A 12,414-nucleotide genomic window follows, 5' to 3' on the forward strand; every position below is an offset into this window, starting at 1 on the left:
GTGTTTCCAAGCAGGAGATGGGCTGTGTGAGAATCTTTTGGTCAACCAAGGCGGGGCTACAAGGGCAGTTACAGAGAGGTGGAGGTTTTTTGGTGTAGCATGAAGGTCTTTGTGGGAAGAGGTAGGTTCAGGGCTGGGTTTGAGATGTTAGGCCAGTTAGAAGTAGACTAGTATGGATGGAGTTTCTGATGAAACCAGGAAGGGTCGAGTGAGAAGTCTGGTTGGGAGTGGGGTATGAAATGGAAGGGAAGAGCTTGGAGGTAATAAAATATGGAGGCAATGGGACTATGAGTGAATAAAATAGTTAGGGAAGGGGTATCTGATGGATGAAGTTAAGATTAGAGGGAGTAGCCCAATGTAGGCGGTGTTCTTGGTGCAGCAAGGCGGATCATAGGAGGAGATATAGATGTGGCCTGGTTTCTGGTGGTGCAGAGAAGGGATTCCAGGAAGGGGTGGAGTGGAAGAAGGCTTTCCCTGTAGCAGAGGAGGGCTTTCAGGAAGGATTCTGGTTGCAGTCAGGCCCTTGAAAGTTTATAGCAGGACTACCAGGGGGTAGGTTATTTAAGGTTGGACTTTTAATGATGAGGCTGAATGGAAATGGGTTTCCAGTGTATCCAGTAAAGTTTTATGGGAAGGGGAAGATAGGAAAGGGACAAGACTTAGTGAAGAGTGGGGCTACAAAAAATAAACAATTACTCTAATAGGAACACCATTTTCAGTCAGTGTTGAATTATATTACTTTTATGTATGCAAGAGATATTGGAGAAAGTAAGCAAGTAATAATTTCCTCCTAGTGAAATTTTTCTTTATTCCTGTTGAGTGAAAATAAAACCACAGGTCACATCAGGCTCAGAGGGCCACAGTAGACAAAAACACATGAAGCACTGGCCTTTATTCCCCAGCACAACCTTTAAGGACTACAAATAAAAATTTTAAAATGGACATTCTATTATCTTAAAATTGTGAATGAATAGAACTTTTACTTTACCGTTTTAGAAATCGTAAAACCAAGTAAGTGATAATGTTTTAACTTTATGTAATATTGGGAAGTATAATACAATAATTAGGAAAATATAAAATTGTACACAGAATTTGTTGTCCACCATCAATTTTTTTTTTTTTTGTCGGTCGTGGGGCTTGAACTCTGGGCTTGGGAGCTGTCCCTCAGCTCTTCAGCTCAAGGCAAGCACTCTACCACTTGAGCCACAGCTCCACTTCCGGTTTTCTGGTGGTTTATTGGAGATAGGAGTCTCACGGTCTCTCCTGCCCGGGCTGGCTTTGAACCGCGATCCTCAGATCTCAGCCTCCTGAGTAGCTAGGATTACAGGCGTGAGCCACCAGCGCCCGGCTTCCAGCATCAATTTTAATCTAAAAGAATTTTAAACCAGGAAATTGTAATATAGTGAGATTGCAGCATGGTTTCATTTCAGTCATCAAAATGGTGACTTAAGGAATGTGTCTTCATCATTGGATGCATCGACGTTAAAACTTATCTAAAAATGTGAAGCACTACACAGACCCTGAAGAAACTCAGAAGGGTCCGTGAAATGAGGTTGGAATAAAATTAATGACTAACTACAGTAGGAATTGATCTTCACTAGTCCCATAAATATTTTCCAGAAGAAAGGACTACATTGAAAAATAAACAAAACAGTGAAAAGGAAGCAGGCAGGCAGACCTTGAAGTACACATTATCCAATGAACAACGTCTATTGAAGCATGATTGCAATAATCTTTTACCTAAGTTACAGTACTGATCTATGTTCTTTCCTTATGTCAAATAACAAAGCCATGAAATTGCAGTAATAATTTTCAAGGCATTAGACTTTACAGAAGGAATTCAATGAATGTATTTCTAGAAAGTAAAGATAGATGTCTGAGATAAAATGTAAAGCAAATATCTCCAATTTTTAACTCTTCAAGGTGAGATGGGTACAAGCCGAAGCACAAGGAGAATGGACAGAAGTACAATAGTGCATACCAGTAGTTCCCAAGATGCAATGATGAATGTAAGACGGGAGAAAATCAACACAACCATCACAGGACTTAGCACTAAAGAGTAGAGAGAAGAACATTGAAAATCAATGGAGAGTTACAAAGGATGGCCTTGCATATTTGGCAGAATTGTGCATGGCATTGAGGTCTAAAATATGAGGAGGTATTATAGGAAACTACTTGTGCTCATATGTTGCCTCAAGAAGTGATAAATTTATGATTTACAGGATATTGAATAATTATAAAGGTCTTGCTTCAGTAGTGCAGAGTTAAACCTTGATAAATTCTGTTTTTAAAAACCTAACACCCTATAAAACCAAGACAAGAAGATTCAAATTATATATAAGTGACTTGACTGCAACAATAGAGTTCAAAAAATCAAATCACATAAAGTGGATGCAAAAGGATTACATTATTAAGGTAATCTTTAAACAACAAACATTTTATGTGAATAGTCCTGATTATAAATGATTTGTTTTCCATATAGATTTTGGATGCACAAAAACAACAAAAACAAAGCAAAACAAAACAAATGACACTTGGCAATAGAGCTAGATGCCAGTATCTCATCTCATGAGGCTGATATTCCAAGATCATGGTTCACAGATGGCTGGGGTAGCAATCCATGAGACATTTATGTTCAATTGTTCAATCAAACACAGATTTAAACCTTGGTAAAATAGCACAGATTCAGTCAGTCATGAGTGAAAAAAACAAGCAAGATTTTGAGACTCCGAGTCAAGTTTCATTACTTCACACACACACACACACACACACACACACACACACACACACACACACACTCACACTCACACGAAATGGGAGATGAGATGGAAAGAAAAAAGCGAATATTAAAGGTGTGAAAAAATGATCCTATCTGCCAGGACTATGCTAAGCATATATTAATTAATAAAAATGAGGGAAACCATAGAGCCTATGTTTCTTTGAGTGTGGCTTCCTTCACATAATGATTTTTTCCCCAAATCTTTCAATTTTCTTAAGAAAGGGGCTGTGTAATTCTTTTTGATAGAAGCAAGAAATTCCATTGTGTATATATACGACATTTTCCAGATCCATTCATCTATTGAGGGGCATCTGGATTGGTTCCATATCTAAGATATGGTAATCATGCTGCAAAAAACATACTTGTGCTGGTAGTTTTAGTGTTTTATATTTTAGAGTCCAGTCGTGGGGCATGAACTCTGGGCATGGGCGCTTTCCCTCAGTTTGTTAGCTCAAGTTTAGCTATCTACCACTTGAGCCACAGCGCCACTTCTGGCTTTTTTCTTTTTGCTTAAGAATACTTTTTACTAAAGAATCGAACCAAGGGCCTCTTGCATGCAAAGCAGACACTACCACTGAGCCACCTTCCCAGCCCGAGAGAGGATATTTTAACTTATTTTCTACAAGTAAATTTCTACAAGTAATATTAAGCAAAGCTAATTAAGATAATTACTTATTTACTTTTCAGAGAATGAGTATTGTACTCTTGGATATCTTGGAAGAAAAGACTTCAGACTCATTACAACTGATGCCTTGCATTGAAATTACAGTCTAAACTTTCTTCTTCATGAAACAAAAGCTTCAGTTCTTTCATATTAGAATTATAAAATCATAATACCTGAATGTTGATTTGTTTTCGTTTGCTATTTCCAATTCCATTCTTCATCCATTAGCAATCTAGGGATGATTTTGACAAATGCCCATGAGTGGGATTGCTGGCTCCAGAGTTCTGTACATTTGACCATACAAAATTATAATTGAAATGAACTCCAAGCATGGAAACAACAAGTCGTTTTATTTCAGATATCTACCTTGATGTCGGTAAAGTGGTGTATCTACATCTTATTTTATTTCATTTGTCTTTGATTTATCCATGGAAATCTGTCTTGATTCTGGTACCTTGTATCTTGTATATATATTATTTGATTTGGAGGGGAAATAACAAAATGATGAAAGGAGTGACCCATTGCAACAATGATATTCACAAGAAACTATACTGGCAATGAACTTTACAACTTTGGGGTGGGGGGGTAGGGGTTGGGGGTGGGAAAAGATAGGAAAACAACAATGGAGTGGGTAACAATATTCAACAAGTAATGTACCTTACTCATGTAACTGTAACTACTCTGTACAGTACCTTTAAATAAAATACAATTTAAAAAAGTGAACCTACCCTAGAAAAAATGTCCTTTTCAAAATAACCTATCTGTAACAGTACTTGTGAGGGATTCTAGAGTCAAACTGTTATATCTGGAAAGGGATATATTGGGAAGCCATCTCAAACAGCAATCAAAAGGCTGAGAGCTGTGCTCTGGAAAGGTCAAACAGTTAAGGGAAGACAGGGGTATGGATTATTACCTCAAAAGTATTTAAGTTAGAACACTACAAGTTTAAGACTTTGGAGAAAAGATGGATGTCTGTGTTATGGTTGTAATGACAATTGCTCCATTCTGCTCCCTAAAAATAAGGGATTCAATTATCACTATGGCACTCCATACCTATAAAGATTTTACATATATTACAGTAATACACACCTAAGGTGCTCAGCAATCACAGCACATTGATTTGTTATAATTGTCTTCAGATCAGAAATACTCTAGAGTTTAAAGTAGAATGATGGGCTGTACATTTTCAACGCGAAAGTGATGATCACCCCCTGCAATTATTCTCAGTTGAAAATCCTTCCTATACATTTTACTGCCTTAGCTTTTACTCTGTGCTTTACCATTATCAGGCAGGGTGACACTATTGAGCTACAATACAGCAGCAACCTTAGCAGCCTTTGAAATTTACCTCCAATCTTGATACCAAGGTCAACTCCACATCTCTGATCACATAGTTAGTGGACACCTGAACTTTTCAATTCAGCTATCATTGCTCATTTCCAGTGTAAAGATCTCACTCCATTAGATTTATTGTGTATAATCTTGTATTTCCAACATTGCCTTAGATATTGGTTTTTGATATAGAGCTTTTAGTTTGCATTTGATTTATAGAAGTGTTAATGATGCCAGTTGAACTGCATATATTATAATGTAAGTAATTTGATGTTTTGACATATGAATTTAATTTTGGCAATTGATGAAGTCACTACACATCACTCACAAAAGTTTCTTTATATGTACTGGTATTGTTTTATTGTGAACTTCTTAAAAACCAGTCATAGGAGTACATGTCCTTATCACATCACTTCTGTCACTGAGACGAGACTTGAAAGGTCCCGACTTCATAGTGAGAAGTTTTCTACAATGAAGGGTGAGAGAATAGCACAAAGAGCAAATGAATCTTCCAACTGTTTTGTTACATGTTCTTTACACTTAGCCATTAAGACACCATAATAATGTTTTTATGACTTCTTACCTATTCTTTTCCTGTTCTGAGATGTTTTATTTATGGATCTCTAAGAAATCATATAAGAATCATATAATAAATCTATAAATCAAATAAGAAACATAAAAATAGTTTATTAGGGATATATAACTTAAAAGAAATAATTTCAGGAAAGTATTTAGCACATAAAATGTAATTCACATCTAAAATTGTCTCTTTATTTAAAACTTCAGCAGTTGCAGTTTATTTATTCTGATAACAAAGATTATAAACTAAGTTACAATAGTATTCCAAATGGAACACAGAACTAGAAACATGAAGGGTAGAACTAAAGAATGCTACTGCTACCACTAATAGAGTAAGAATAAAATTTAGGCAAAACTCCTTCAGAGTTTATTTGTTGGAACCTGGTCATAGATTAAATATGAGGTGTCAAAAAGTATGTAAGTCTGAAACGACTCCAAGTTATTTTGACAAGAGAGGTGGAAGAATTATCACTTAATCAAATAGTAATGAGAGATTGGTTTGTAGATAGAGATCAAAGCTCACTTTGGGATCTTTTGAGTTTACTAAAATCAGTAGCTGGGAGTTGACAGGATGCTATTAAGGACTTGAATTAAAGAAAACAGAGCTGGAGAAAAATACAGAAATAATTACTGTACTCAATAGTAACAACCACGAGAAGGAATATTACAGAGCTAAGCCCAGGGATACACAAATATGTAAAATATGACAAAGAAAAACAGTAATAAGTATGTAATGCAGACTTATATGGGTAGGTATTTTTCATGTTTAAGGGCTATGAAGCGATTTTGTGATGACCTAAAATTTATGAAATTGGTAATGTCAACTATCCCTTGGGCCAACCATAGCTAAAAGTTTAAGTAAAACAGGGCCACAATAGTGTGTAGAGTGTGTCTTGATTTACCAAAGTGAAAATAGGCCAATATTTGGAAAACCAATTTTTGGACATGTGGTTGGAGTGGTAATTACTGAAGTTTGTTCAAGTGTTAGTAGAAAGCTACAGGTTTAGCACAATGATAGAAATCTTTCAGGGATCTGGTAGATTTCCCCTCTGTCTTCAATTTCCCTTTTTTTCTGAGAGTTAAAATTTCATTACTGGAAGCCTGTTCAAGTTGTGCCTTTGGCAAGTTAACAGATAGTCAGTCTATCACAAGCCCAAATAAAAGAGAATGGGAACAGGTCTACATTGAGCACTCACAGTAGACGGGTCTCTGGACTTTGTCAGGAAGAGCCTTCTGCCATTGTGGGATGGATAGTGCTGGATAATATGTAAAATAGACATCATATATTGAAAGTATTCTGCTAAGTTGACACTTGAAATATTGGATGTTTTATCTGCATTGTATTGATTTCTATGAATCAGTTAATCAGATTTTTCATACTGTATGATGTTACTAGATTAAAAATGCATGCTTATTGCATTTCCTTTGTATAACATATAGTATGTTTTGAAATTTGGCGTAAAACATTCGTCTTTTCATTTATTTATTTTTAATATGGATTACTCTACTTCTCAAGAGTAGGGAAATGCCCTGAAACTTCGTAGTTTGATGTCATATGTAATTTTTTTTTTTATTTATTGTCTATTGCAGCACCGGGCTTTCTAATAAATATGTAATCTATTCAATTTTGAAAAGTACTGCTGTACCTCCCACTTATTTGTGGCATTTCTGAAATCCAAGTTCCTCTGTGTGTCAGGGTGGATACTTTTGCCTGTAACAGTTTTGTTATTGAATACATAACATCTGGATACTTAGGGAACAAAGGATGTGAAGCTACAGTATCCCGAAAAAGAACTTCCAAGACAATTCAAGGGCAACTCATGTAATCTCTGTGTAGGTGAATAGGAGCATAGAAAAGAAATTCTTATACATGAAAGTGACTGAGATTGTGTGCACATAGGTGTTCACTTATTTATCTGTTGCTATAGTTTTACATATTCACTATTATTAATTGATATTTCATATATATATGATATATGATATATGATATATATATATATATGTATATATATATATATATATATATATATATATATATATATATATATATATATATATATACATATATATATATATGATCACAGTTTCCAAATCCAGAGAACCACATCCATGGGCATCGCTTTCCTATGTTGTTCTTTGGGTAATAAGAATGAAACCTGGTATTGTCCTGTGGTAGAGAAATAACTCAGAGATTCAAACATTTTTCTTTCAATATGTTGCTTGCTCCTAACTCTAAAATTAGGAAGTCTGCTAATATATAATACATGTTATAATATATTTGAGTATTATATAATGTCTTATATATTCTATACTAGAATATATATTATGTATAATAACTGACATTATTATATATTTATAAGGAAAAATACAACAAACGCATCGATTTCCATACTTTCCTAGCCATGATTAGGTTCAGTAGAGTTAGGTGCATTACATCTCAACAAGATAAGTCTGCTGAAGTTCTGATGACCTTGAGCTAGATAAGGAGAATTTCTGTAAAAGGAGCCTCTCTTCAATTATGAGAAAAGATAAGTTTTTTGTTTTATTTTTTTGTTTTTATTTAGGCCAGACAGGGGGTCTGAACTCTGGGCCTGGGCACTGTCCCTCACCTCTTCAATTCAAGGCTAGTGCTCTACCACTCGAGCCATAGCAGCACTTCTGGCTTTTTCTGCTTATGTGGTGCTGAAGAATCAAACCCAAGGCCTCATGCATATAAAGCAAGCACTCTACCACTGAGTCACCTTCCCAGCCCAAGTTTGCAAGTTTTTGAGAAGAGGTATTTTGCATTTACTTTGCATCCTTGATTAGTAAAGAATATATATCATTTTGCTCTAAATTTTGTCTCCTTTTATGTTCCCTAAACAGTTACACATGATCATCATTACAACGCATATATTTAAATCCTTCTTTTATTTCTTTTATCATTATTGTTTTCTTGTTGTTGTTTTGCTGATCCTAAAGCTTGCACTCAGAGAAATTGTCCCTGAGTTCAAGGCTCTTGCTCTATCACTTGAGCCACAGCACCACTTCTGGCTTTTTCTGCCTGGGCTTGCTTTGAATCATAATACTCAGATCTCAGCCTTCTGGTTAGCTAGGATTACAGGTGTGAGACACCATTGCCCAGCAAGTCCCTGTCTTTTTGTTATTCTAAAAGCCTCCTATCCAAGATCACTTCTAAGATAGTAAATGAACCTATGCCAATAGTTTCTTCATACTCTCATCTCCTGTTATGGCTATGGAGTCTTTTCCATCGTATCCTGAACCTACTTCACTCTTCTCTTCCTAATCCATGATTCTGGATGTATTTCTAATAATTACCTAAATCTTGTGGCTATAAACCATAAATTACTCAACTCTTAATTTCATTTAATTTTTTTCAATATGATTGTTGTTCTGTACAAATCTGAGCTTATATTCACCTCTTGTATCTACCTCTTGGCATGGGCAGAGCCTGGGCCAATTCTACCTTAAATGCAAGAGGTTAGCCAAAGAATAGCCTGCAGTATTCTGGCCGAGGAGTCAGGACAAGTAGTTGAGTGCCTGAAAGAAGCAATGCATTCCTGACATGAGACGGAGTGAGAGAGACAACAGCCTAGAGAGCAAACTGGCAGTCACAACATTTAACAACTTCTCTTGGGGAAACTCCTCCAAAGTAGCCATGAGATAACTTACCTAGTGAATTTTCTTATATGAAGGAAGTTGTCATGTCTCACTACACAACTCCCTTGTAGTCAAAGAGAGGGTCATTCTTTTGTGTCCTCGTTATGTCCAGGCTCAGTTTTATCTCCATCTTAGATTTTGCTCAGACTCTATTCCTACCAGAAAGTCCCTGATGAGGAGGAAAATGTGATCTCTTGGCTTCTGACTGGTCCTTTCGGACCTGAGGCCACTTTTAGTTTTCAACCTGTTCCTTCTGACAATGGGAAAGCTCATTCTCTGAATTGTGCCCTAGTATCAAATCTCTTCAGAGAAAGTCAAGGAATGATAGATTCTGCCTGAGGGATTTAGTTTCTCCATTTCCAAAGAGGCCAATTAATATCTGATTCTGAGACCCAGGTGGAAGTCCTTCACCAGATCCTCCAAGCTGGAGTGGATGTTAGCTCAGACTCCAAGCCATCCTCATATTTCTCCAGCTCTTTCTCATGAACCAAAAGTTTACAGGAGTTTAGTTCAGAACCAAGGAGAAATGAGAGTAGTAGAAGGACCATTGGCAGGGTGAGGAATTAGAAACTTCGGATGAAAAAAAGGGCTCAGAAAATTTAGGATCACCCACATCATTTGGGAATCACATCATAAGATTTGGGAATAAAAGTAATAAATTACTACCTAAATTAGTAACTCCACTACTCTACATTGCAAGTGTTCTGTCAAAAGTTATCTGTCCTAGCTCTATTTTGATCAGGAAAATGGAGCACATTCTTTCCTCACAAAGTTCTACTGAGTATATTTATCCATACCCCAGGTTGTTCTTATTCTCTACTTCTCTGTTACTTTTCTTTGTTGGATTCAATCAATGACACTTGAAAGTGTTAGCATCGTCAGCCATGTAATTACACTTTCTTCTAATCCATTTGTTATAAAGTAAAACAAATTATGGGGAAACGTATAACTATGGTACATTTTCTTCCAAGGCATATTTATTTGATTTTATTAAGTATTATTTTAATAGTTTCATTGTTAAAACTTGAGGAAAATGTTTTACTATTAGCAGTAATTAGTTGTACATTTTTTTGTATTTTTCCATGTCTGTCTATTTGTTAAGCTTCTAACATCGTCTTTTTCCCCAACTGTTGCCTTCTTAAAATTGCTTAAATTATATACTATATATGATGCTATTCTATGTGTTCATTGATATATTTAAATTTTGATCTAATATCCACATATTATAGGGTATCTATAACCTATTGTAACTGGTCTGAAAATCAATATGGACATTCCTCATTAAAGGAAACACACAATGCCACAAAATCCAGTGAAATTAGGATTAGTTATACATTTAAAATATTTAGCAATGTTACAGTAGAAACATTCACCTCTCATATACCAGAACATGTTTATAGCTATGAATGGCACATTTTCTTCATTCCCTCTTTCTGGTGCATCTAGGTTGATTACACAGCTTAGTTGCTATAGAATATTGCTGCCATGAACATGGATGATCATGTTGATTTATATTCCTTCAATATGTATACAGTTGCGGTAATGGTCATCAACATATCTGACTTTATGGTATTGTGTAAACTTCCATTAAGATATCCCTATGGGTTGCACTAGTTTACAATGCCACAAAACCAAATATAGTTCCTGATTTATTTCAACCTATCCAGCAGTTTATTTATTTGAGTGGTAATAGCTATTCTGGTGTGTAAGATAGGATCTCAGTGACTTTCCTCTTTATTTTACTTCGTATTTGCTATGTGGATATGAATCTCAAACATTTCATTTATTTACTAAACACTTACATTTGTACTTCATTCTTGATCAGTGTCTTTCTTTTCCTTTGATATTTCATCAATTTTTAAGATTTATAATATTTCATTTTTTTCCATACAAATACTCACTTTAGTTAGTAAAAAGATTTTTTTTTCATTACAGTGGTGCACAATTAACTAAAAACAACAGATTGTACATTTATATCACTGGATGTTTTTGTTTGTATTTACAACCAGGAAATTGTTTCAATAAAGATGCTGAACTTCTTTCACTGATATTCTGAAAGTATAGTATGTCATATTGGCCTAAACTAATCTCTGAATTAACAGTCACAGCACTGACCACCACAGTCTGGGCTAAGTAAAACCACTAACACAGCAAAAACTGGATTTAAAAACAGCAAAAGGCTACATAAAAGTTAGAAGAAAGGCATCACCTTCCTGAAGCAAATGTTGAAGTTCACAAGCAGACCTTAGGAATCTGAATATCAAGAAGATCAAAGGATAAAAGTATTCAGAAGGACAACTTTAGAACTCCAGATTGGGGAGGTGGGACAAACAATAGATACCAAAACTCAATGGTGAAGGGAAGGAGTGTTTTACTCCAAAGATCAAAGGATAAATGTATTTAGAAGGACAACTTTAGAACTCCAAAATGGGGAGGTGGGACAAACAATAGACACCTAAACTCAATGCTGAAGGGAAGGAGTGTTTTATTCCAAACCTCATCTGTGTCTGACTCTCTCACACAACACACACACACACACACACACACACACACACACACACACACACACACACACACACACACAAACACACACACACCCCTAGTGAGAGGCCTTTGCCAAAGTACAGGCATTCTGGTCTTAGACTCCGAATAATCAGAAAGTATCCCTTGTGAAGACCTTTACTGAAAGTACCCATTGTAAATAGACTTTTACTGAAAGTTAGAACTCAGGTTCCTGGAAAAACTGTGAAATATCACAATGATATTCTGCCCATAACTCCCCTAGCAATAGCAATCAACGAATGAAAGAAAGTACCTAAAGCTACAGCTTTTTTTTTTAATTTTTAATTTTTTTTCTTTTTATTGTGAAAATACTGTACAGAGGGGTTACAATTACATGGGCAATATAATGAGTACATTTCTTATCAAGCATTGTAGCCTCCTCCTTTGTTTCCCCCTCCGATCCCTTCCCATCCTCCCCTCCCTTCCCCATTGAATTCTCTTCCCCCCTCCCCCCACCAAAGTTGTAAAATTCGTTTCTCTCCATAAGAACTTGTACATCTCATTGTTGCAATGGGTCCACTTGTATCTCCATTTAAACGATTTTTTCCCCCTTCTCCACAAATTATTGCTTATTGCTTAGCCTGCACTCGCTAGCCAATAAGATTGTTATAAGATTACCCAGTTAACTGAAGGTTCAGGGCTATCAACTCTGACTCACTGCAATGGTGAAAGTTGTGAGTCCAGGCTCGAGCTTGCAATAAATGACTCTCATGTGCTCGCATGAGAACTGGCTCCGTGGTGCTCTTTGGGGATCCTTATCTAAGCGCAAGACTAGTGTACACAGAGAACCCCAAGGCAGCTGTATCTGGGACAATGATGCCTTTTTCCTCTTCCTTTT

This window comes from Dipodomys merriami, unplaced genomic scaffold (genome assembly GCF_024711535.1).
Source record: "Dipodomys merriami isolate MVZ:Mamm:240054 unplaced genomic scaffold, mDipMer1.0.p SCAF_288, whole genome shotgun sequence".
NCBI classification, from domain to species: Eukaryota; Metazoa; Chordata; class Mammalia; order Rodentia; family Heteromyidae; genus Dipodomys; species Dipodomys merriami.